At 41.0% G+C, this 27,549-nt stretch overlaps 1 protein-coding gene and 1 pseudogene across 1 annotated transcript in view; one reads left to right on the forward strand and one right to left on the reverse strand.

Moving 5' to 3' along the window:
- Positions 1 to 27,549, forward strand: part of SNX24 (sorting nexin 24) — a 162,853-nt gene that overhangs the window by 16,625 nt on the left and 118,679 nt on the right. The window lies entirely within an intron of this gene.
- LOC114892660 lies at positions 7,994 to 9,604 on the reverse strand (annotated as a pseudogene).

Below are 27,549 nucleotides of genomic sequence, written 5' to 3' on the forward strand. Positions count from 1 at the left end.
TACCTCTTCCTCAGATTTCCTTGTCACTGTTTTCCAATCATGTTTTTTCCAGTTCCCTGATCATCCGGCCAAATCATTGCTCACAACCTATGAATTGGTATGTGGTAGCACATCTGCCCGTTTCTCCTTCCAAGCAAAGTGAACAACCAGGTGCATTGCTCACAATTTGCCCACAGGGAGGATTTCCTTTCAACATTATTTTCCAAGGGTGTCCCTGAAAGGGGCCTGTATTGACGGGGTGTCCACTTTCATGTGGTGCCTGCCTATGGTACCGAACCATCTGTAGAGCAGGCAGAGGTCTTTTCTTCCTCTATCACCTGATCATAGGGAATTCCCCAAATGGCCATAGGTTAGGCTAGGAGAGAGAAGGTAATGTAGCAGGAGTGGGAACCATGGGCATTTGGGCCACTTCTTCAAGTAACTTACTTGTGCCTTCACAGCCTTCTTGGGCCCAATCACATACGTACCACTCCTGTTTAATGATGAAGTATTGCTGTGCATGCCCAACTTTTAGCCTGGTGAGCCAAATAGCACCCAGTTCCTGATGGACAGTTCAGGTTGCATGGTAACTTGGTCCTGGCTAAGTGTTCAGTCTCTACTCAAGCCCATTAGTAGGCCAAGAGCTGTTCCTCAAAAGGAGAGTAGGTATCCACAGAGGATGGCAGAGCTTTGCTCCAGAATCCTAAAGACCTGCGCTGTGATGCATCTGCAAGGTCCTGCTGAAGGCTCCAAACACCATCCCCATGTGCTACTGCCCTTCTAGCACCATTGGATCTGCTGGATCATCATGGCCCAAGTGGCAGAGCAGCTTGAACAGCAGCAGGACCTATTACAGAGCCTCCTCTTGTTCTGGGGTGCACTCAAAACTAGCAGCTTTTTAGGTCACTTGGTAAAGGGACCAGAATATGTTGCATCCAGAATGCAAAGAGGCCCACCACGTTATGGAGGGCAACCTGCTTTACTTACTCTACCAGTTTAAATATTAATCTCATCTCAAAATTCTCACAGCAACACCCAGAATAATGTTTAACTGAATATCCGGGCACCTCATGGTAAAATTAACCATCACACTTCCTTCTAAAAGTAAAATTAGACACTTCATTCATATATAAACATTGTAGTGTTTTTCTCCTTTTTGTTTCTGCTCTCACTGCTGTGGCCTCTCCCATTGCGGAGCACAGGCTCCGGACGCGCAGGCTCAGCGGCCATGGCTCACGGGCCCAGCCGCTCCGCGGCATGTGGGATCTTCCCAGACCGGGGCACGAACCCGTGTCCCCTGCATCGACAGGCAGACTCTCAACCACTGCGCCACCAGGGAAGCCCCTCCTTTTTGTTTTTGTTCAGATGAATATAACATGAGAAAACGAACTTTTATATTTTATTATCTGATATTTATTTTAAACTATGGTTTAGTTCTCCCCGAAGTTGGAAAGTTTTCTCTTCAAATACATACCTATGGAAGGTTTTTGTACCTCCATTTTTAAAAAGTGAGCATAGTGCAGGGAATAAAAGTTGATAGAAATGGTCTGTTTTCCTTGTTTATTATTAGTGAACAATTAGATCTCACTGTCAGTAAAAATTGATGGCTGCAGCTTCCAAACTATTGAACTTGTACTAATAAATGCAACAGTTGTTCATAATTTGGTGGTAAATGACCTTTAAATGTAGATGTTTATGGAGGCTGTCCTTGGGGAACAATTTAACTTCCAAATGACACCCATGAGTACTTGTTATCATTTAAATATGCTTCCTTTTGTCAATAGCAGAATAACAAATACTGGTTAGATTTCTAATGTTGATTCAGATACCAGGAAACCTGCTGAATAAATTAGTGTACATTTGATTTATATTGACCAAAATTTTTTACATTGCTGTGTTACAGGTCAAGGTGACTTGCATTTAAATGCATTGTAGAGCAGAGGTCATGTTTGACTGACATGAATGCTTACACTGTTTTTAATTAACTTTTAAATATTATCCTAAAATTCCTTCTCAAGTACCAGTTGTTAGGTAGAGGATTGAAATTAACTTAGGATATTAGTGGAGACCTTATTTTGAAAGTCAGTAATTTTAATCTTTCCCATAAAAATTATTAGAGTAAATTATTGCTACATTTTATCTTATAATTTGTAAGGAAATCAGATCTGTTTTTTCCATCATAGACTCTGAATTCATTGTCTGTGGGTTTTCCATTGCCAGTTTTGCAGAAAAAATCTGAGATAGCATTGAAAACATTTTTTGAAGTAATGAACAAAGTCTTACCTAGTACAGGAAGTACTTTATCAAGCAAACGCATTTTTTTTAGTGCTAGGAACTTTTTCACTGATGTTGTTGTGTGTGCCTGGAGAGAGGATGGTTTTCACGGTGAAAATGTAGATTAATCTTGTCAGCCATTCATTAGTAGTCCAAAATAGTATATGTTTTAGGGAAGCTTTAATCAACACCTTACTTGCCCTTTGAGAGAATATCTTCACAGTGAATGCTGCTTCTTTTGCATATAAATATTGTTGGATAAAAAGCATTTTGCTTCACGGTAGAATTTTTTTCACTTATGTCCCATGTAAGAAGGTTTACATAATTCAAAAGTTTAGAACTGAAACGTGCAAAGGTTTTTATTCTTCTCAACCATGCAGATTTGTTGTTAATCAAAAAGTGTGCATTGGGAATTTCAGGATAACCTTCTGAGTTTTGCTTCTCAAGGAAAGGCAGCACAAAGCTCTTCTCTTTTACAACTTCTCATGTCAACTTTTACAGCTACCCTCTAGAGCAAGCAGGATAGCAGCTCTGTCCACCTCCAGTGAATGGCAGAGTTCTGGGATGTCAGGTTAGTTTCAGCCGCACTGTAGCTTTCTGCTCAGGTTCCAATGCCCAGAACAGCATCAACCCCATATGGTCCACGAGGTCAAAAAAAGTGACAGTGTTGAAAATGCCAGTGAGTGAGAAAAGGAAGTGGAGGTAATAAAACTGAAAGCGGTGAGAGAATGACCCATGTTGTATGTGTGTATGAGATGAATCATTCAATAGTGGGAACCATTCTAAAGGACTGAGGGGAGAGTCAGGCAGCATTTCCCATAAGTGGAAAGGCAATTGTGACTGACAAATGGAAAGACTTTTAGGTGTCATCACCAACCTCGGGAGAAGGCAGGGAGTCTGAGAAAAAGGCTAATCGTTGATGTGATGGTGCTGCTGGTGGATGACCCCTTGGGATGCCATCCAAATGAGGGATTGAACTTCTAGTGCAAATAATTAGCTGAGAACGCTGTGGTGCTCAGCTCTTGCTGCACCTTGGAATCACCTGGAGATCTTTATAAACCAGAGATGCCTGGGTCCTACCCTCAGACAGTCTAATGGTTCTGGAGTATGGGTTGAGCACTGGAATTTTTTAAAAGTCTTTGGGTGATTCTGATGAGCAGTAAAAGTTAAGAACTGCACTAAAAATATCCCCACGATGCTTGTGGAGATCATTAAGGGAGGTTACTTGCCCCAGCACATCTTAATAGGGTAAGTCAGTGGTTCTTAAGAGCACTTTCAGGCTCCATCTCCAGAGATTCTCAGGTGATTGGAGCCCAGGCTTTGGTAGGTTGAGCTCTTCAGGTGATTTTAATTTGTAGCTAAGCCTGCAAACTAACGAGGTGGCTTACCCTGTTTTGAAAAAGATGCCCTGTAGAGTGTATATTTAGCATGAAGGAGATATGTCAGCTTTGTTTGAAAGCTTTAAAGGACTGATTTACATTCTGATTCAGCCAAAGTGCACCTAAGACTGAGCACTTAAAACACTCTTAAGTCTTTGGATCCATAAACAAATGAACTTAGAAAAAGCTTTCCTGATGTCAGCTAGTTTGAGGAACTTCTAAGGAGTGTCACTGGTAAGCTTTGGAGCCAGACAGACTTGGTACCACATTCTGGCTTGTAACTTCCCAGCAAGGCACCTTGTGCAAGTCATCACCCTCCCTCTGTTCCCTAAAGTGCTGACCTCAGTTTTCTCTCAAGGATCTCAAATTAAGTATCAGCCTCATAGTAAGAACTCTCCGACTGGGGCGGCTGTTGTTATTTCTAATCTTTCTAATTAAATTTTTGCCAATAGAGGTTAATATTTCATCATCTATTTTACCTTTCTTTCATCTAGTGTTAATTTTTTTCACCTTTGAGTAGTTTCATATTCACTGCTTTAAATGAATTATTGTTTTATTTGTACTTAGATTTTTATTTATTTCATTGAAGTATAGTTGATTTACAATGTTGTGTTAGTTTCAGGTGTTACAGCACAGTGATTCAGGTATATATAAATATATATATTCTTTTTCAGGTATATATATATATATTCTTTTTCAGATTCTTTTCCTTTATAGATTATTACAAAATATTGAGTATATCTATTTTATATATAGTGGTGTGTATATTTTAATCCCAAACTCCTAATTTATCCCCCTCCCCTTTCCCTCTTGGTAACCACGTTTGTTTTCTATGTCTGTGGATCTATTTCTGTTTTGTAAATAAGTTCATTTGTATCTTTTTAAATGAATTATTTTTAAAAAGCATTATAGCTGATTCACTTTGTTATAAAGCAGAAACTAACACACCATTGTAAAGCAGTTATACTCCAATAAAGATGTAAAAAATTATACTGCAAAAAAAAACTAAAAAAAAAAAAGCATTATCAAAAGACCCTTGCAATGCTTTCAGATTAGAGAATGACATCTAAAGTGTGCTTATCACCTCATGTAAAAACAAATGAAGAATGTTGATTATGTGGTTAAACAACCGATTGTTGACAACTGCTATTTATTTATTGATCACTGAGTGTTTAGATGAAATTCCAGCCACTCTTCTTCACTGTAGACTCCTAATAGTGTTCGCAGGTAAAACTTTGAATTGTTTTCCTCCTTTCTCCTGATATAAGAAGGTCTTTTTAGAAGAAGGCAGACAACCAAACCTAAATCTGTAAGTGTTTTAGCATATGGCTCTGGCCTGGCAGTGGGGCTGGGCCAGTCCCCACCCAGACCCATTCTTGTGTGCTTTTATCTGAGCAGAAGTAGAACTTTTGACTTCTGACTCATCAGTGTTCAGATTTAGCCAGGTTCAGATGACGGCAGTTTGAACGAATGTCACTGTAACCTGGAGTTTTGTGTTAGAAGCTGTTTCTGCAGTCAGGGTTTGTTCCTTCAGCAAGTCCCGGTTTTAGAAAAGTTCTGTGGAGTTCATCTTTCTGTGACCTAGAGGATTCTAAATGCCTGGCTGTGGAGGCCGACAGTCTGCTTTATTGGAAGTTTAGCTCAGAGTTCACGTGATTAGGGTGAGTAAGTTCATGTACTGGGTGCTGTGTAGGGCCCCAAGCGGGGCTGGCAGGGAGAGCCTGGCACAAGTACCAGGCACAGGCCGGAGCCATGAGAGGTGGCAGTGGGTGAGGGCTGGGTGAAGGCATGGAGATGTGGAGCGTGAGGCACAATTTCATCAGCCCCAATATTTACTTACATTCATTTATTCAGCCAATGGTTCTTTTTTTTTTCCCTGTGTTTGGCCACATGCCTTGGGGGATCTTAGTTCCCAGACTAGGGATTGAACCCAGGCCCTCAGCAGTGAAAGCACAGAGTCCTAACCACTGGACAGTCAGGGAATTACCCAACCAATGGTTCTTTTTTTCTTTGTTTTTTTTTAATACATTTGTTTATTTATTTATTTTTGGGTGCGTTGGGTCTTCATTGCTGTGCGCAGGCTTTCTCTAGTTGCAGCGAGCAGGGGCTACTCTTGGTTGCGGTGCACGGGCTTCTCACTGCAGTGGCTTCTCTTGTTGTGGAGCAGAAGCTCTAGGCGCGTGGGCTTCAGTAGTTGTGGCAGGCGGGCTCAGTAGTTGTGGCTCGCGGGCCCTAGAGTGCAGGCTTAGTAGTTGTGACGCACGGGCTTAGTTACTCTGTGGCATGTGGGGTCTCCCCGGACCAGGGCTCGAACCTGTGTCCCCTGCACTGGCAGGCAGATTCTTGACCACTGTGCCACCAGGGAAGTCCTCAACCAATGGTTCTTGAAGGCCTACAGTACACCAGGTGCTGTACTGGGCCCTAAGGTTGCCATCACTTTCAGCAGTTTCTTTCCAAGACCCTCAAGAAATCCCAGAACTCTCTTTCAGAAAGATTCTTCCTGTTTGTGAACACCATGTACACCTGAGCTATAGTTAAATCAACTAATCCTGTATTGCTCCATGGAGAGCTGAATGTATAAACACAGTTACGTTAATAAGCTTCAATATGAGAAAACTGTTAACTTCAGTTTTCTTATCTTTAAAACAGGTGAACGATAATACCCAGCCATAAAGTCATTGCCAATATTAAATGGCATGAGGCATGTGAACTGCCTGGCAAGGGTCTGCCTCAGATTACGTTTAGTGCAAAAAGAGCTACCGCTGTAATTAGGCCTCTCTCTGCCTTCACAACCTTGGCTCAGTCCTTCTCTGAAGGCCAGGTACCAGAACACAGTCTAGAAGCCTGTGTGAAAGACAGCTGGGGGCGGAGTCTCCCAACAAGTTTCCTTGTTGCCTAACACATGGGGCAACCAGGGAGCACTAAATGGGTGTGATGGTCCAAGTAGAGGGGAAAATTGATGTGCGTCCTTGGGTGCTGACAAGTGTCAGCGTGTTGTACTTGTTCTGATACTGGCCCATGCAGCATTAGAGCCAGCCTTTGTGAATCAGGTAGATGTTTATGTTTATTTTGTAACCTTGACCTCCTTGAGAGAACTTTCTGTGAGAAGAGAAGTAGCAACACTGTTGAAGAGTGGACCTTGGATGACACCCAGCCACTTCCTAACCATGTGTTTAACAGTCCCCAGTTGTTTAAATGCTTTGAGCCTTGGTTCTCATAAATAGGCATACTAGGAATGCTTTATATCCATTAGGGATTGTTTTAATCAAGTGAAATAATAGGTGTAAAGCCCTTAACACGTGGTTGGTTCTGTGGTAGTTGGTGTTGGCATTTGTTTCTAAGAATTTAAATCTTTATGTTGGATTTCTATAGAGAGTTCCCTAAGTTAGGCTTGTGTGGGATTCCTGATTTGACTACATTGGATACTGTGAACGCCTCTCCTTTTCCTTCACTTTACCACCAAAGCAAAACAAAAACAACGAAAATAATGCCTTTCAAGTAAACATTTCATAGAAATTCTGGTATGGCAAAGCGATTTGGGGTTCATGAAGTTGAATTAGAGTTTGACCTGTGTTTACTTTATTCATGAACTGTTTAGGATTTTCTCATGTCCGGTAGACACACTCTGTCAAAACCAATTAATGATAAAGTTTTGCCAAACGCAAAATACAGTGCCATGAAAAAAGTTTACTTAGAACTCCAGAGAGCTTGAATATTATGACTTCATTTATTATTTTTTTTTATACACATCAGTGTGTACATGTCAATCCCAATCACCCAATTCATCCCACCACCACCCCCATCCCCCCGCCGCTTTCCCCCCTTGGCGTCCATATGTTTGTTCTCTACATCTGTGTATGACTTCTTTTTTTTTTTTTTTTGTCTAAATGTTTTTATTGGAAACAGATAGTTGCACCAAGCAAGAGCGTACTTTCCCCACTCCAAATAAAAACAGAGCACAACAGGGGCAAACATCATTTGGCAGGACAGCTCCACTGTGTGAACATCCTTCTTTCTACGCACTGTGGTTGGGGTAACTTTATTCGTAAGCAGTCATTCTTAGACTAAATATTAACCCCAAAGTACTGATGTCACTCGAAAGGAAGTGGCCTTAATTTCATGTGTGGGGCAGTATGTTCTATAAATGCCAAAAGGTGGGAGAAGCACAAACACAACCCACTCTCTAAAAAATAAATCAAAGTAGAATTTTTCCACCCCCCCCCTTTCTCCTATAATAAAAAGTAGTGCTAGGCTGTGACACCCAGATTTAGTTTTTATCCTGGCCATTTACAAAGTGTTCCCCCATATGACTTGCATCATTAGGGTTATGAATAGTAGTTCATTCACTCTGAAGAAAGTATCTACTCTTTTCTCCCCTTCTTGCCTTCATGCTCATGTTCCTTGGGGCGACTGCTATCTGAGGGTCTTTTAGAGCCACTGTGCTGTTTGGCTTCTTCCAAAAATTTGTCCAAAGCAAAAGGATCCTCCTCAGACTGAACTGGTCCTTCTCGGCCTCTTTGTCTACGGTCTGAACCAGAAAACTCCTTATCGGGAACAAATCTGTTAGTCTTTATTCTGGCTTCTAGGTCATCACCATACATGTCCTTGTCCAGATTTTTACTGGGCCTGTAAATATTTTGGGCCATATCTTTACCACCTCTGCAGGCTTGATCATAAACATTGTAAATTTCATCTTCTCCACCTGCAAAACCACTGTCCATACCCTTGGATTGGTTGAAGAGCCTTTGGTCATACTGAACTTCATTGGAAGTCCGAGGATTGGGCACACCCAGAGCAATGACTTCACTGATACCTCGATTTTCATTTCTCTGCAGTTTCGACCTCTTATCTGGAGCTGCCCTGGAAAGATTCCGGTCATGCTGTCTCTCTTTTCGCCTGTCATGCTGGATTTCATCCCTCTCACGTGCCTCCCCATCCTCTTTTTCCACATGGGTTTTGATCCCAGCTCTTCTCTCCCTGGCTTTCTGGGCCATTTCTCTAAGTTTCTCTTCATGTTTCTCCTTTTCTTTTTGAGCCATCTTTCTCTCTACTTGAGCACGCATTTCCACAGCTCCACGAGCCTTCCGATCAGCAATGTAGAGGGCTTCGGCCAGTTTTGCAAAATTTTCATAGATGTGAACTGTCTGCAGCCCTCTTCCATCAGCTGCCAGACGTTTATCTAATGGAATTGTATAACCCTTTGCATTTTTCCAGTTTGAAATACAGGGAGGAATCTTCCACTCTTCTTGTTCCTTCACGGTCATCTTTCGGCTAGGAGAGTGCATGACAGGTGCAGGAGGAGAAGGTGATCCCCGGGGAATCTTCTTATTAATCTTGAACCTTGGAGGCTCCATCGGATCTTTCTGCATTTCCACCATTCGAATAACTCTCTGTTTAGCTCCAGAGTTGAACGCCGCTCCTTGTTGAGATGGTGTGTATCGGATATACTGAGGAGCGGCCAGTTTATCAGCTGCTCGGACTGGCATGGCTGCAGCAACCTTCTGCGATACGGATTTTTCTAAGGCTACCCTTGTCTTTCCTGTTATCTCTTCAATGGCTTCTTCATCAGGTCTTTGCAGGTCTGGGTCATCTGCATTCATGACTTCTTTGGGAACCAGGTCAGTGTACTTGCTATAAGTGACCTTGTCTTTTGACTGTCCCTGTCGAGCAGTTGCATCATACTTAATTTTTCCTTCAGCATGCACCTGAATGGCCAGTGCATTTGACATTTTTTTCTTTCGTCCCATATCCAGGGGATACCAGGCCACGTGGATCTCTACAAAAGCACCTCCACCTCCAAAATCCTCTAATAACCGAGGTATCCAGCCTTTCTGGTACCCGTATGGGGGAGGTTCTCTTCGGGAGGAGACCAGGGAGGTCTGTCGTGATCTCTGCGATCTTGCCTTTTCTTCAGCCTCAAGCTGGTCCTGAGATAGCTGAGTAGGTGCAGGCAAAAAGCTGGTGAGCGCCATCTCAGGACTTCATTTTTGTGGGGAAAAAGTAGATGAGTCTTATGGATTGCCCGTGCAAATATGCACTTCTAAAGAAGTCTTCTTTTAATATTTTGCCATCATTTGCTTGAGGCATACGCAGTCTAGGGGGAGTGCAGCAGGGCGGAAAGTGTCTGGGCTTGAAGATAAGCCAGACCTGGGTTCTCACCTGGACAGGTGTCCTAATGACTCAGTCTCTTCGTTTGTAAGGCTGGGGGAATGCTGGCACTGAGAGTTTTGAAGATAAACATGTAACCGAGATAACAAATGAAAAGCACATACTATGGTGTTGGACATACACTAAAAAACAGTTGCTGTTACTATCCTGGATCTAAAAAACAGGAGGAGAATGATAGATTTCTTTATTGCAGCAGCACGTGAGAAGCACACGTTTTACCTTTTCTCGTGTCTTCTCTACCACTGGCCTGGGCATCCCTGCTCTCCTGCTCAGTGCCACCTGCCCAGGGGTCCGAAGTCTCTTGGAGTCGACACCGCACAGGAGGAAGCTGTTTAGCCTGCCAGGTAGATTGCATGTCGTAAGCCTTCTGTCCGGAGATTGTAATGAAGCCGGCTGTGATTCTGGTGCGGTGAGAGGTGCGGTGTGCAGAGTTATTCTTGATGGGACCAAAGTGCCAGCAGCTCCAGTGACCAGAATTCCCCCTGAACCAGTTGGATCCGAAGGGCTCTGGTCTTGTTGCTGCCCAAGTGGTCCTGGTGGAGGGGCATCATGCTAGTACCTTTTGGAATGTTCCTGGGATTTGGAGGTCAGAGTTGGAAGCCATGCACCCGGTTCATTGGGGGTTGATTTAGGAAACCAAAACGAGTTTTCCAGTATCGTTATTAAACCCTGGAGAGAAACTTGAAACAGAAACTCAGTACAAAGGATAGCCCATAGGAGAGTGAGTTTTGGTAATTGAAGGAAGTGTTTTGTAAGCTTGAATGTCCAGTAATGTGCAGAGTTAAAATATAGGAAACATTTTCATATTGAAAATGGGTACAGAGCCAAAAGTTCCAGGAACCGGCTTATTAAATAATAATGGTGAAAAGTGATTTAAAATCTTGTGTGTGTGTTTTAACGTTAGATATGCAAAAGCTAGACTAAGTACTTCTTTTGTTTGATTTATCCAGTTTTTGCTTCCTTTGGCTGCCCTGGGTCTATGCAGGAGCGCCTCCTGGCATGATGGAGAACTGTCGAGTTGTAATCTTTCCTCCTGAATTTCTTGTGCACGATTTTATATTTAAACCTTTATAAACAGTTCCATTAATGTTCTTCAGGTGCTGTACAGATTGTTCTTAAATGAATGTGGGTAGACCCTGGATTCTTAAGTTGACTACAGTACTGTCATTTTCAAAGTATATGTTTATTTTCCAGTTTTTTAGATTTGGAGAGTTTTTAAAAAACAACATTTGCTCTATGTTAGTAATGTATTCATTTTCATTGGCCATTTATCATAGTGTCAGTTTATAAAAATAAAGAAATATTAGTCTTTGAAAGCCCCTTAACATATTTTGAACTGATCAACTGCTTAGTTAATATATTTGTAACATTGTAAGATAGTTAATTCTCAGGGATAGTTCCATGAAGGATAGATGGAGATTATTAAAGGTCACTGCCATTTAACCTCTGTGCTCTTAGTCTTAGCATACAAAGGAAGGAAAGCATTTTTCTGTTATAAAGTAGCAATAATTAATCTGTATAACTTAGTAAATCTAGTCTTCGAATCCCTGCTTGTTGCCAGCTACGGGCAATTGACAATGATAATGCATGATTCCAGCCCTCAAGGAGTTTGCAGTTTAGTTCTACACAAATGACACAGCACCCATGAATCAATAATGAATGCTTTATGGTAATAGGTAGAAAAATAGCAAGGTGTATTGAATGGAGGTTTTGAGAATGACATCAGTGAGGAGTAAAGTACCCGGAAGACTTCCTACAAGAAATGGCTTCAGCTGTGTTTTGAAGCATAGATAGGATCTAGATAAGCAGATGGAAAGGATAAGCCTTTTGTGAAGGAACCCCTACCCCCCAAAAGGTAAAAACATGTAAATGAACATTATGTGATGGGGGATGGGAAGAGAGCAGTGTCCAGTGTGCAGGAGGTAGTGGTAGGTGGAGGGTGAAGTATTCTAGGTACATGGGGCAGAGCCAGGTGGCAGAGGTCCCTGTGGAGGACTGCCTTTTCTCTGTTTCTCCTGGAGGGTGGCAGCCACCATCGTTGAAGTGTCAGAGTTCATTCCACTTTTGACGGGGATTGGAGAGAGGAGGGCACATTCTAGAAGGTGGGATGTCTGAGTTGCTTGTGGGGGGCGTGGTGGAGAGGAGAGAATGCCTGTCACCAGCAGCAGGTAAGGATGGGATCGGAAACTTTGAAATCGGATAACTTTGTGCAGAGGTAAACAGGGCTGCAGAGCATATTTCTGAACAGCCAAGTGACATGAAAATGAGGACATCATGTTGATTAAACTTACCTTGATGTACAGAATGTTTCCAAAGGTGGTTGATTGGAGTCGGCTATGAGGCTATTGCCGTGGACCAGGCTAGGGTAGGGGGATGGAGAAGTGACAGGATGAAGGGACAGTGCCATAGGGTGGATATGAGGGATTCCAGAACAGTGGGCTTTAGAAACTGTCTAGAATTGGTAGCTAAAAAAGGTAAATAACAAATTGGCATTGACATATATACACTACCAAATGTAAAATAGATAGCTAGTGGGAAGCAGCCGCATAGCACAAGGAGATCAGCTCGGTGCTTTGTGTCCACCTAGAGGGGTGGGATAGGGAGGGTGGGAGGGAGACGCAAGAGGGAGGAGATATGGGGATATATGTATATGTATAGCTGATTCACTTTGTTATACAAGAGCAACTAACACAACAATGTAAAGCAATTATACTCCAATAAAGATGTTAAAAGTAAATAAATAAATAAAATAAAATTTAGTCCTCTACCTCTGATCTCTTCACTTGCCACTTTCTGCCCTACATGCCTGAACTGCTCCCCCATAGCTCAGTTGCTGGAGGCCCTGGGCTTCTCATGCCTCCGAATCTCACGTTCTTCTGCCTGCAGGAAACCTATCCTGCTCTCCCACCCCCAGCTGGTTAGCTTGTGTTTTCCGTTTCTGAACCAATTCCAGTTTCACTTCCTCCTAGTAGCCAATGACAAGATTTTCACCTTTGCCCAAGAGTTTGCTTCTTATTCCTTTGACTGTGCCTTCATGTTCACTGTTCAGATGATGCTTGAGACTCAGTGTGATTCTGGACAGGAGAGGCAAGGGGAGGGGTCTGTTACCTGAAAACTGGGTTTGCCTCTTGGTGGGTATTGAGCCAAAAGATACATCCAAACCAAGGATCAGGGAGAAGGAAGGATGAATATTTGCAGCAAGTAAAGAGAACACCGGGGATCTTTCCCAAAGCAGTGTCTCCCCTAACAGCAAAACTGGGGAAGTTTTAAGCTAAGGGTTCATGCACATTCATGAAGGGGCTGCAGCGGACAATTCAGCATAGAATTGGGGCAAAGGTCGACAGAGTCCAACAGACAGGTCGACAGAGCTCGATACATAGGTTTTGTCCCTGTCTTCCAAGTGCCTGGTTGGTCATCAGTCCAGGTGAAGCACGTGGGTAGGCGAGGCCCACTGTGTGGTTAGGGGCCCAGCAGCTGTTCTAGAGAGAACAGAGGGGTCAGGAGGAAGAGGTGAGGATGTGGACCTTTGAGGAGCAGTTTCAGTGGGGGGGGGGATGGAAGTCAGATTGCAGTGAATTAGGGAAGTTGGAGAGAGTGAGGAAAATGGAGTGTGGACCCTTTCAGGTGCTTTGACAGTGAAAGGAGGGAAAGAAAGCACAGCAGCAAGAAGAAAAGCAGGGTCAGGTAAAGGCTCTTTCTAAATCAGAACACTGACAGTGAGTATTTCAAGGTCAAGGGGAGGGGACAGTGGTGTGAGAGCCTGAGGAATCTGAAGGGAGAAGGAGTGTAAGTGGAAAGGGGGCTTCCTGCGAGGCAGACTTCTGTTCTTGGAGTTGCTTTTCTTGTCAGGTAACCAGCTTGTGCCAATGACTCAGCCATACAAAGTTTGGGATTAAGGGGTGAGTTTAGAGCACATCATCTAATGGAAATATAAAGCGAGCCACATATTTCTAGTAGCCATATTTTAAAAAGTAAAAAGAAACAGGTGAAATGAATTGTAATATATTTCATTTAGCCCAATAAATCCAACATATTATTTAACTTTTCATCCATATAAAATGATGAATATTTTATATTTTTTGTAGTAGCTTTTTTTTTTTTTTTTTTGAGGTACGCGGGCCTCTCGCTGTTGTGGCCTCTCCCGTTGCGGAGCACAGGCTCCAGACATGCAGGCTCAGCGGCCATGGCTCACGGGCCCAGCCGCTCCACGGCATGTGGGATCTTCCCGGGCCAGGGCACGAACCCGTGTCCGCTGCATCGGCAGGTGGACTCTCAACCACTGCGCCACCACGGAAGCCCTGTAGTAGCTTTTTAAATTGGGTGTGTTTTACATGTAGAGGACACCTCCCTTCGGGCTAGCCGCATTTCAAATGCCCAAAAGTGGTTTGTGGTGAGTGTTGCCATATTAGACAAGCCAGATTTGAAGAGTAGGAGGGGTCCAGTTTACAGCAAGACATGTACTGAGGCAGGATCAAGGTATCTACTTTGGGGAGCTGAAATTTTATGTTTTAGATCCTTTAGCTGCTGATGAGAATTTAATCTCACTATTCTTTGTCTCTACTGTCAACCTGAATACTCTCCAGGCTCTTGGTTTCTGCTTAGATGAGATATGTTGGGCTTGTGTTCCACCTGGCCTTAGGTAGATGGAATTGTGGAACTAGGAAGCCGTATTCAAGGCAGCTCAAGTCACTCTTTGGGCTCAGTTCCCAGTTGCTACCACTTAGTAGCTGTGACTCACTGAGCAAGTTACTTTACTTTTCCATGCCTCAGTTTCCTGATCTCTGAAATGGGGATTCTAATGACCAGTTTTTATTATATGAAATTCTATAGGCATGTCATAGTGTTGTTGCAAAAATTAAATCTGGAGGGTTGACCTATACTCAAGGCTTAACAGATTTTAAAAGGGGATGTTTAGATTACTTTATTTGAGTCAGTGTTAATCATCATTATAGATTTTTTTTTTAACTTTTCTGGAGACTAGAACTTTATGAAATGTTACTTGACATTGGAGTTTAAACAAAAAATCTTGTGTTTTTCTTTGGAAAAGTATGAAAGCATAAAGCTTCACATTTACTCAATTAAAATACATGGAGCAATAATCAATATATTATCCTTAGGAGCCACCTGAAGTTGGGTGATATGCTCTTTAAAATCTTCCACAAGTTGCTTTCTTCAATAGCAAACTTGAATTTGGAGTCTCTGGTGTTTCTGAGCAGTGCACTGACATAAGACAGCTTGGTTCTAATTGCATGCATCCCAAGTTGGGAAAACTTTTTCATTATGAATATCTGAATGAGAGCTGTTAGGATGGAGCTGGAGATGAGAGGGAGGGGAACAAGGGAAGTAGAAACCTTGTTAAGAGCAACTGCCCATGTGCCCTTTATCTGTCAGTCAATATCCCATTTTTCAAATGAGGTTTTGCAATAACCAGATAGCGAGAGCACATCCTTAAGTGAGGATTGCAGGAACCTGTCTGCCTGCTTTGTCCAGCTCACCCTTTCTAACTGAGCTCAAAGTTGACTTTTGCCTATAAAAGTGGAAAATGGGCCTGATAAAAATGTTTAGTCTGCAGGGCCTTGTTTTATTTATCATATCAGAAAAGAACAATGTTTTGTTGTGTTGTGGTCAAAATAGAAGCCGACCTTGCTTGTTCACAAAAGCTCAAATCCTGGAGATAAGGGGGGCAAAATAATAGAGTACAATGGAAAGAGTAGAGTGTAATTATTTGTAGCTTGTCAAGTGAAGCCCTTTCAGGCCCCAAGTGATTCAAATCTGGGAACTCTGCACAATTCTGTAAACTAACCACAACCAGCATCAGAGAAATCTCCCCTGGCCCGCAGACAGCACTGAAATTGCATCAGTTTGTCATGCACTGAGCATGCCAGCCTCACACAATATCATTTGGTTGCAAATGGGCCTGCCCCCAAAGCCCTGAAATACATTCTGTGGTATCTGACTCTTGGCCTGCGATTTGTCATGTCCCTGCTGCTATCAGTGTACAGTAATTTTAATAGATTCTGATGGCTTCCTGGTAGAAACGCGGGATGCATCTGGTTTGGGCATAGGACACTGAAGAGATTCTTCTGGCTGTAAACAACAGGACTGCATGCAGAAAAAATTGGAGATGCATTTTATTTCATTAAAAATTGGTTTTAGGTTACAAGCTTGTGTTTTCTGAATTATAAAATAAAAATCCCTGCACAGTTTAATAGCTGTAAAACATATTGCTTGTTTTTATCTTTAAAGTAGTTAACTCTTTAGAAATGTATTTCTGGCAGCAGTGTCACATTTTAGAAGTCACAGCTGTAAGTATGGAATGAGTCTAGTAAATGTAATAGTTTATTTAGCCCCTTGCTACTCAATATGTGGTCCACGGAGCAGCAGCCCTGGTGGGTGTTTGTTAGAAATGCAGACTCTCAGGACCCACCCCAGACCTACGGGAATCACTCTGCATTCTCACAAGATCCCCAGGAGATGCACCTGCACAGGAAAGTTTGAGAAGCTGAGAAACTCAGGCTTAGAGCACAGGCTTCCGAGTCAGAGAGACAGAGCTGTATTCAGATTCCATCTTCTGACTTAGTGTGTTTGACTTTGGGTGATTTGTGCTAGGCTTCAGATTTCTCATCTACAGAGTGGGGCTTATATAACTACATCATATGGTTATTTTGAGGATGACATTAAGTTATGAATACGTAGAAATATAAATATCTCTACCTATACCTCTATATGGTGCCTGACATGGAGGGAACATACAATAAATGAAAGATGGATAGTGGTGCCTCTGTGGACTTTTGCCTTAAGAGCGTGAAAAATTTGTCTAATTGTGAAATAACTCACCTGCAAATAATTTCCACAATAGAGGGATTATGAATTTTGTCGACAAACTGTGGCTGAGTGTGGCTGAACTTAGTCTTCCTCCTCTCCTCACATAATCCCCTGTCGGTTCGCCTTTGTCCCGGAGTGTCATCCTGTCATGATTTAGAGTATATGGCAGAGCCATGGACAGTGCTAGCTACCTGGAAAGGTGTATAAAATGCAACTGCCGATTCCTGGAGGCTGGACTTAGTACCATCTCAGCATCTGCCAGGTCCTGGTTCTAGAGCCCGCCCCTCGGCGTCTGGCCTCCTGGCCCTGACCCAGTGTGGAAGAATCTCCTGCTCTCATCTGTAGGCCCTATGTTCTGGTCCCACTGTGGGTGCTCAGGGCTCTCTGTGTTCCCAAACCCTCCTGATTGTCACAGGTGGAGGCGGAGGGCGGCACTTTTTCCTAGTATGGACCTGTGGGGAAAAAATACAAAGACAAAAAGTAACAGCCCGATATAAAACAACTTTTTTTTTTTTCTTGGAAAACACTGTTTTTCCCTCCCTTCATCTTTTTTTCTTTTTTCCCCCTCCCAATCTCTCAATCTTCTGTCTGTAAATGTAAAATTTTCAGCTCACTGGCTTTTAAAATTATGAATAATAACATAAAACTTTAGTTAAATCACTCAAAAGTATAATTTATTTCCATATCTGGACCAGTTAAGGCAATGGGGATGGGAAGGATGAGGGAGAAATGGGAATGGGTGAGGAATTGGGGCCGGCTGGGCACAGAGACAGGGGGGTGGAGTGTAGGAATGGATGGGGCAGAGCAAAGGACAGGGGAGCAGAGAAGGAGAGATGGAGTACAGAGCAAGGAGTGTCGAGGCAAGAGGGGAAGTCAGCTGGGCTACCAATGTTTGGTCAGTGTCAGTTAACTGGCTCATCTGTGTTTCAGAAGGTAGGAGGTAACTGCCCCTCAACACAATTTCCTCATCTTGGAACTGCCTGTAAAATCTTGCATGTTATGTGTATGTATGTTTCCAGGGAGGTCTGCAGATTTTCACATCTGTGACCCCAAGAAAGGCTGAGAAATCACTTATTCCAAATCACAATTCCAGACTGCCTTCTTGCCAAAGATGAAACAGCTCTTTAAGTTGTATTTCTGTATATTTGATTTCCTTTTTTGTTAAGCAGTCTTATTAATGTAATAGCATCTTTCTGTATTTGTTCATATATAGTTCGTATCTAGCTAAATCTCTTGATGTCTTGAAATGAACAGATGGCATATCTTCCTGAATATTGTATTTTTTTCTTTTCAAATTTTAAACTAATGTGATTAATTGGTTGCTTTAGAGATGGTTCACTTTTGTCACAACTCTCTGAACTTCTATTAATGTTTGTGCATTACGTTAAAGGGTTAATGCATCCAGTACGCTTTCAGAACTGTCAGAAATGTATTACCCAAGATTGTCACATCACTGATTCTTATGTTAGAACTTTGCTTGGATAGACTGATAAATATTTTTGTGGTAATCTCATTGGTTGTATAGAGGAAGCAGACAGTGTCAGAGAGTTAATGACACTGTTTGCTTTATTCAGTTGAATATATGTGTCCATTTTAACTTATGAAATTAGAATTTGGAAGTCTCAGATGTGAAACACATTTTCTAACTTTTCCTTGGGTTCCTATAGGAATAAGTTGGCCTGATATGAATTATGGATCGTCTCTCTACTTATTATTGTTATATTGAATGACCCTCAGTTGTTTCTTTATCTGACAAAACATATGTCAGGCAATCCATTTCTCTCAGTAAAGTCTGCGCTCAATAATTATAGCCCCAACTGCACTTGACTCATCTTAAACTTTAATAATGCAGAATAAGCAAGAGAGACTGTAAAGTATGTCAGGTGAGGATTAAGAGAAAGGTTCTGACAGAAGAGTCGGCAGGTGAGATTGAACACAGACCCCTCAGCAGAGGTGCTCTCCACTCTTGGTACCCTCATAGCCCTACCCACCCCCCCACTCCTTGATACCTGTTATTCAATCAGACCAGCTTATTAAACAGAGAGAGGGCAGGTCATAGAGGTAATGGGGCCAAAGAGAATATATTTTAAACTTTATTTTGAAATAATTTCAAATGTACAAAAAAGTTGCAAGAATAGTACAAAGGATTCTCATTTCTTTCTAACCAGATTCATCAATTTTTTTTGTTTTGTTTTTGTTTTTTTGTTTTTGCCGTATGCGGGCCTCTCACTGTTGTGGCCTCTCCCGTTGCAGAGCACAGGCTGCGGACACGCAGGCTCAGTGGCCATGGCTCACGGGCCCAGCCGCTCCGTGGCATGTGGGATCTTCCCGGACCGGTGCACGAACCCGTGTCCCCTGCATCGGCAGGCGGACTCTCAAGCACTGCACCACCAGGGAAGCCCAGATTCATCAATTTTTAAAGCTTTACCACTTTTGCTTTATCATTCTCTTCCCTACATCCCTCTTTTTATATATGTAATCTTTTTCTGAACCCTTTGAGAGTAGGTTGTGTATATTATACCTCTTTACTCCTCATTATTTCAGTCTGTGTGTCCTAAAATAGGAATATTCTCTTAACGTAACCACAGTGAAATTGTCAAATCAGGAAATTTAACATTGACCCAGGATTATTTTGTAGTCTGTATCACAAATTTGTCAGTTGTCTCAATAATATCCTTTGGAGCATTTTTTTTTTTTCTCCTGGTACAGTATCCAGATAAGCATTACGTTTAGTTGTCATGTCTTTTTGGTCCCCTTTAATCTGGAACTCTCTCTCAGTCTTTCTTTGTCTTCCATGACATTGTCATTTTTATAAAAGACAGGTCAAAATAGACTGTCCTTCAATTTAGCTTTGTCTGATGGCTCCTGATGGGTAGACTCAGGTCATGGATTTGGAGCTGGAAATCTCCATTAATGTTACTATGTCCTTGTTAGGGTATCCTATCCAGAGGCACATGGTATTTGTTTGCCCCAAATTGGTGATGCTAGTTTTGAGCACTTGGTTAGGTTTTGTTGGTTTTCACTGTTGTATATTTACTATTTTTCCTTTTGTAATTAATAAGTAACGTTTGGAGAGACATTTTACAATTATATAAATGTTCTCTTCCTTATCAAATGGTTCCTCCCTGATTCAGCATCCATTGATGATTCCTGCCTGAATAAGTTTTTACTGTGTTGTTGGCAAAATGGAAATTTTCTAACGCCATCATTCCTTCTCTTATAAGGAAGAGGTTTCTCTTTAGAGCGGCTTTTAAAAGCGTGGACTTAGAGCCCTGTCCAGACCATTAAGTCCCCAATGTTATCCTTTCTTTGACTATAACTGATTATTTTTAAGGAAATGAGCCCTAGATATGCCGTAAGTTTAATCATAACCTTTTCTTATACCTATAAAACAATCATAGTTAAAAACTTTCATCCCTTCAATAACTTCCTGCAAGAATTTTAAATAAAATTTAAATAATACAGAAGGGTGTGAAATAAAAACTAAAAGCCTCTGTTCCTCCCTTTCTCTGATCTCTGATCGGTAATAGTTTGGTATATCCCCCTTCAGACAGAAGTGGAATTATAACATACTTATTATTTTGCAAATTGTTTTTACAAATTGAGGATTTATGTATCAAATCTTTTTTTTTTTTGCGGTACGCGGGCCTCTCACTGTTGTGGCCTCTCCCGTTGTGGAGCACAGGCTCTGGACGCGCAGGCTCAGTGGCCATGGCTCATGGGCCCAGCCGCTTCACGGCACGTGGGATCTTCCCGGACCGGGGCACGAACCTGTGTCCCCTGCATCGGCAGGTGGACTCTCAACCACTGCGCCAGCAGGGAAGCCCTACAATCTATTTTTTAAAAGTATAAGTTTTGTATTACTTCAGATTTTCATTTGTCTCCTCCTACACTTATTGGTATTTCAGCAATAATGCATCCTCCCCAAAAAGGCCTCTCATTATTCTGGAGAAATATTACTAGATCTTCAAGTCTTATTAAAAATTAAATTGGCTTTGGTCTGATTTATTTACGTATAGACTGTTTTTTTCAAACTCTTGTTATTATATTCAGCTATATTATTCTTTGAATATATTTTGGGGGCTGGCTAGGAAAGTTAATGTTTCTGTGAAGAAATGTGTTGTCAGTAGTAGATACTGACTTATAAGCAAACACATAAGAACAAAGTATGTGTGTAAGTTGGAGACCATCTAGTGACCAAAACGATGCTTCTGTCAGTGAAATAGGAATTGTCAGTTTAAGAATATGAGTGTTGTGAGGTCAAAGGCATACGTCTTTATAACATAGTTAGCACCTACAAACAATGGAGTAGTCCTTGTAGCAAACCTATTTCTTTTTATTTTTTCCCCCAATGTTTAATTTTGAAAAAATATTGATAGCACAGTACAAAGAGTACTTATATTCACTCAGATTCACCAGTTGCTTTGTTCTCTCTCTCTGTCTCACACATACTCACACAGAAATACACACACACTTATATTTATTTTTTTATTTTGGGTGAATCCTTTGAAAATAATTTGCACACTTACTTTCACCCCTAAATTACAACATTTCACTCCTTTGACCCAGTGGTTAACAGGAATAATGATCTTTGGCCTGGTTAAGCTATTAAATTGATAGTTGCAAAATGATGATTTTTCTAATTCCATCATTTCTTCCGTGTTTATTAACTGGCATTCTTCTGTGAAGAGGAGCTTCTCCCCTTCCTTGTTCTCCCCTCATATCTCTATAGACTCATGGATATTTTTTTTAAGTATAAGTTTTTTTCTAGTGTTGTCATTATTCTTTTTAATGCCCAAATTGTCCCAAATTTGTCCCATGGGATCTCATTCAATTTGACTCGTGTCCTTTTGACATGACTGCATTTGTCTTTGATCACTGTTTCTTTCTGTCCAACAAGATGTGAAGGTTCACTGTGGACTTGCCCAATTTGAGACTTTTCCCATGGATGCCTGCTTCTTTTTAGTGGGGAATAGCATCTAGAAACTAAGATATGGATGCTAAGTGTCCTATGGTTTATCATTGCTACCAGACTCTCTCAGTTGCTAGAACTATGAAATATATTACATATATACTTATTATAATAGGCTTATATGTGTGTATATATCTGAATATATACTATATATCATACTCATGAGTATGAGTATATACCCATTTTAAATTATGACTACATTTCATGTATCTCCTTTTTCTTCATGCATAAAAATTCCAGCATTTCAAGTCCCAAATTATTCTAACACGAAGCCTACCAAATAAAATTGAAGACCTTTATGCAATCCTTTTTGTATTAAAATATGTCCCATTATGTTTGTGTAGTTAGAATACAATGTTCAAAATTTACCTGCATTATTTACTCTATATTGTTATGTAAAAAAATTTAATGTACAGTTAGGTTATTTTCTCTGTTTATATTCAATTTGGTTTTTCCATCTTTTTTGTTTAAATTTATTAATATATAGAACAATTTATTTGGTTCGAAACTATATACAAAGGTATTTTTGGAAAAGTCTCGCTCTCTTTGCCTTCTATGCAAATGTCTATAGGTAACCAGTGTTATTAGGTTCTGGTTTATACTTCTTGTGTTTCTTTTTTGTACACACACACACACACACACACACACACACACACACACTCTCTCTCTTAACCTAATATATCTCCATCTCTTATTATATCTTCATTCCTTATTTTCCCTTTCATAACAATTAACATACTATATGTAATCTTTCTTCCCTGATGTTTCTTTTCAGTCAGTATATCCTAGAAAGCGCTCTGTATGAGTTCATTAAGAATCCTCCTCATTTGTAATGGCTACATGGTACTTCATTGTGTGGCTAGTCTCCTATGGATGGGCATTTGGGTTTTCATTATTTTGCTCTTACACATAATACTTTTGCAGCAATTTTTTAATGAGCAACTGCTATGGACACAGCATTCTTTTAGTTCTGCTTTGTGACATAGTGAAAAATAGGGTTTGTTTTCTGCCCTTGAAGTGTTATAGTCCAGTGGAGGGATGTTTTTAGAAGTGGGCTAGGAAGAGAAATGGCCCGGTATCTAGTAGTTTAATATAATCTAGATATTCTCAGTAATTTTTAGTTATCTGACTGCACATTCTCATAGAAACAACATGAGACAAATATGTGGGAGCACATATTATGCTGTTGTCTAGCTTCCAAGTAAAAATAAAAGGAAACCTTTTAAGGTAAGGTAAATACTCTTCAGTAAATCAACATTAAGTAATTTTATTGAGCTACATACAAGTGCTAGGTTTCATGAAATTGTTTTAGTTTAGCCGCACTTTCTAAAAGTAAAATATAGTTAGGGAAATTTTTCTCTTATTGGTATTATTCAGCCAAAATGGGAACTCTCTTATTTATTTTATCTTTTTTAAAAACCTTATATCTAACTTTCATTCCTGCATAGTAAAAACACATATGGTTGCACAGACCATTCATGGTTTGGGGGGACTTGTTGCCTTGGTTTTCAGAGAATTTGTTTGACTTTAAAATACTGTTTTTAGAATCACATATTTAATCCAAATTCATGGATCCAAATTCCTTTTTAGTCTCATGCGGTAATTGCATGGTATTACAGAATATTTAATGTACATGTAGACAGGTACTCTGAATATGTTGGCATTGCTACATTCGTTGTAAATTACATGCAGTGAGTTACCCATATGTGATGATTACCATTTTGGTTGTTGGCTTGTGGTTGTACCTGGACTCTACATCTTGGCTCAGGGAACCTAGGAATTGAGCACATGGACATGGTTACAGTTTTCTAGTCGACTATGAGCAGTATGTGGCCTCTCTCTTTCTGAGTTCTCCTTCCTTATTGTGTAGATTTGTCCTACCCTTGTAACTGCCCATTGCCTCTTCCCACCTTGACATTCATTCTGCCATGGTCAAACTCTAAAACCTATAGGAATTAATTTTTAGAGAGAGTTTCAAATAAATATTCCCTATATTTAAAGGACAGTTTTGTAAGTTTTGTTAAGTTGTTTCAGAGATAGTTTCCATTTTATTTTAATTAGGCCAACACCCCCGCTTCCCAAACCTACGAAAAGCTTAGAGATATACAGTTTTTAACAGTTGTGGAAGAAATAGAGATCTTTTGTTTTTAAAATACTTTAAAAGAAAGTAATATATATCTGTAATAGAAAAGTTATAAGACAGAAAAGTATAGAGGAGGAAATAAACCTAGGGGATGGGTCTAGCCATTAACTTGTTCATGATAAAGTTATTCCATTTGTATTAATTTTAGGTAAAACACATCTAATTTTAACATGATATCATCTCTAACTAATGCAATACATGATAGGCTGGTTTAAAGGTCACATAATTTACTGGTGGAGAAGAGAGTTCATTGTTGTTTGGATTTAAGCGTCAGCCCCCCTGAGATAATTCACACCCTCTTGCATCCCACATCTTGGGCCAAGGGTGTAGGCACCCTGGTGTCCTCGTGACTTGACACAGAGCCTGGGCTGTGTTCTTTGTGTTAAAGACCCTCAGCTGCGGGATCAGCTGTCACCCCTGTCAGGGGAGACCTCTGCATAGTGTGTTCCATGAGTGCCAGCAGTTACGCCCTTTCCAGGTCAGTGCTCTGCTTCACCAGTTGTCCTTGCCACCTTCCCCATGTTTTTTCCAGCTAGCCAAAGAAAACCTCCTCTTCTCCTCATTTGAGCCAAGATAGAGCTGTTTTCAAAATAAATTTCACTTGGAAACAAAGGCAAAGACCAAATATACAAGCAAAAAAGTGCAGCAGGATAGAAATGGATGAAGTTATGAAGCAGAGTTTTTTGAAATCTTAGGATAACGAGGTAGCAGATCTTTGGCACATGCGTTGTAATTTTCCTCCTCCTTTTCCATGGCAGACATTGCTAATCGATCCCAGTGCTCTTTTCTGTTGACTCAGCCTTGGAAACCTTAGCACTACAGTGTAGCCATCCTCCGTGATCTGAGTTGGTATGTGAGATGCATATCCTTTTCTTAAGATACATACAGTCAACAAGTTGACTTCATAGTCAGAATTTACCAGGCACATATTCGTGGCATTCTGTCTGGTTCTGCCTGACTGATGCTATTTCAGTTGTGGCTGGCAAGGGCTCATCTGCTCTCATACTTTGGTGGCCTCCATGGCTGCCAGCCACCATTCCTATCATCTTGGAAACCTCCTGTCCTGTACCAACCCTTCCGTTTCTATTTTAAAGTTAGACCACCTGTAGTTTACCAGATTTCTCATGGATGCTCTATTCACTTGCCCATATTTTTCCCACCTGCTTCGTCTAGAGTTTATTTCTCTCCCTATGGCCAGATTCAACATTAGCACATACACAATCGGGAAAAAAAAAAAGTCTTATAAGTCTTGCCTTGTTTCTGTGATAGACCACAGCTTATTTATAATAGGACACAGTTTATTTATAATAGCCCACAGCTTGTTTATAAAGCAGCTAAGTCTCCCAACTACTATTTTCTTGGTTTATATAGTTTTTAAAAATTATCACGTTATGTGACTGCCCTCAACCAAATATATTGACTTTATGAGGTCTGAGGTTTAACTCCAGCCACCAAAAATAAATGCTTATGGCTTTTGGAAAATGTGAACGGAACGCTTAAGTCTCCAGAACCCCGTGTGTGTCATTCTCACAGCACTCAGTAATTTAAAATTGAAAGCCAGAAATGTGGGCTTTCCTCTAGCTTATTTCTAACATTAGATCAATACAGAGTTTTAGAATATCGTACTTAACTGAAGTGTCATTTAACATGAGGGGCATGAACATATGTATTTCAGAGGTCTCTGCTTATGCATCAATTTCAGATCTGGTCTTGTTTGCCTCATCAGTAATGCCAGTAGGTGTCACTGTGTGCACTAAATGGAAATCAAAGCTGTCATTAAATGAATTTCTAAAATTAAGTGTCATTACAGTTTTTTTCAAAAAGAGAGCTCCTAAGGGTAAGCAAGAATATTGTTACCCTTTCCTATTTTTATTAAAAATAAATTACCTTCTTAGGCTATTTTAGAACACATGATCCCATTGTTTCTTTTCCCATCCTATCTTACTACTTTCTATGAGCTCTTAGATACATGTACAAATATTTGTTTGGGGTGCATTCACAAGAGGCAGAAGACGGTATACAGCCTAGCATATTAAATGGAGAAGGTTGGTCATTTTGCACTCTCCTGATGTATGTCACTCTCCTGATATAGAACTTCACTGTTGTTTGTCGGAAGGGGTAGGATTTTGTCACTCCAAATATTTAGTTGTAACAACATAAGAGTATTTTTTAAAAACCTCCTAACATTGGGGCTTCCCTGGTGGCGCAGTGGTTGAGGGTCCGCCTGCCGATGCAGCGGACACGGGTTCGTGCCCCGGTCCGGGAAGATCCCACATGCCGTGGAGCGGCTGGGCCCGTGAGCCATGGCCGCTGGGCCTGCGCGTCCGGAGCCTGTGCTCCACAATGTGAGCAGGCACAACAGTGAGAGGCCCGCATACCGCAAAAAAAAAAAATCTCCTATCAAGAGGCAGTGAATAAATCTGTGTGGGTACAAGTACATACACATGTGCACCTGAAGATTTTTTTAAACAAGTAGTTTTAGATACTCTCCATATTTATTAGGCTGCTTTTCAGATTTCTAAATTTTTCTGTAACAGGAAAATCTGTTCACTGATCATGTTTCTTATAATATTAGTAGGACTTAATTCTTTAAATATCTGAAACTTTCTGTGGGTTCACTCTTCCGCTGAGCCCTTCAAAAAAAGTGAAAAGTATTTCACTTTTTGTCTTCTGTTGCTTTGGGGGGAAAATAAAATGCTCACTTATTCATTTACAAGGCTTTGATGTTAAGATCAGCAGTATCATAGAATCTTCTCTTCAGTTTAGTAATTACAAATCGAGACTATACAAATGTTCTGGAAAGCTCTGTGTGTGTGTGTATTGTGATCTGTTGGGTGAAATACGGGATTTTTTTCTGTTCAGAGGAGAGTTGGTGTTACCTTCATATACAGCGACTTAGAGCAGGTTCACAGTAGTGTGCCTGTGTGAAACTTTAGGGTATAGATGTGCTCCTACAGAGTCAGTGTTAAATTGCCTTCAACCTTATTTTCCCTTATACACATCGTAAAAATGGAGGTGTATTCTATCTGATGGCAAGGGGAATATTGGCTGCAAGACATAATACACATGCAATTCAAACGCTGTGGGGCTTACTCAGAATTCCTTTCTATTTATAACTTTCTAAATAATAATCAAAACCCAAGTTCCTACAGGCAAGGTGGTGTAGTGCAGCTAGCTATGTGCCTGGGGTCAGAGGGTCAGGCTCTGGCCAGTCCGTCAGCACTCCCAGTTGTGTATTTATGGGCAGAGCTCAGACCAGGGAAAGAAGGGGGTGGTGGTGGTGTGAAGGTTAACTATGGGTTTAGCTGAATCAATAACATTTTATTTCTTAAAGTGAAATCAAAGTCAATATGGAAAAATGTAAAACATCTGTCAAATCTTGATGATCGTGGATGTGTCTGTTTATACTGTTTTCTGCCCAGAAACTTGGGGCTAATTGGTCAGCTTGGAGGCCTGGACATTAATAATTTCAAACCATCCTGCAGATCACTAATTTACAGCCAGGTTTGAGAACCGTTGGTCTACAGGGGTTTTTGTTAGCAAGCAGGTGGACCAAATGTGGTGATGATCAGGGCAGTTTCCAAATCAGAGTCCAGGAGTTGGAGGCAAAGAACCTTGTAAGTGGTTCCCAACCTTTGGTGGATATGTATGTGTTATTTGGTGGCTAGAGGCTTACTGTGTGTATGCATTATTGGTGGCGGCTGTCCTGGCCATTGTTGAGAACTCTTTCTTGATGTGAAAACTTTGCTCTTTGCCATTCCTGGTGGCATAACTTTCACCACCTCCTGCCAACCTCCACCATGAGATCT

This window comes from Monodon monoceros, unplaced genomic scaffold (assembly GCF_005190385.1).
Source record: "Monodon monoceros isolate NGI ecotype Baffin Bay Population unplaced genomic scaffold, NGI_Narwhal_1 Super_Scaffold_12, whole genome shotgun sequence".
Lineage (NCBI taxonomy): Eukaryota > Metazoa > Chordata > Mammalia > Artiodactyla > Monodontidae > Monodon > Monodon monoceros.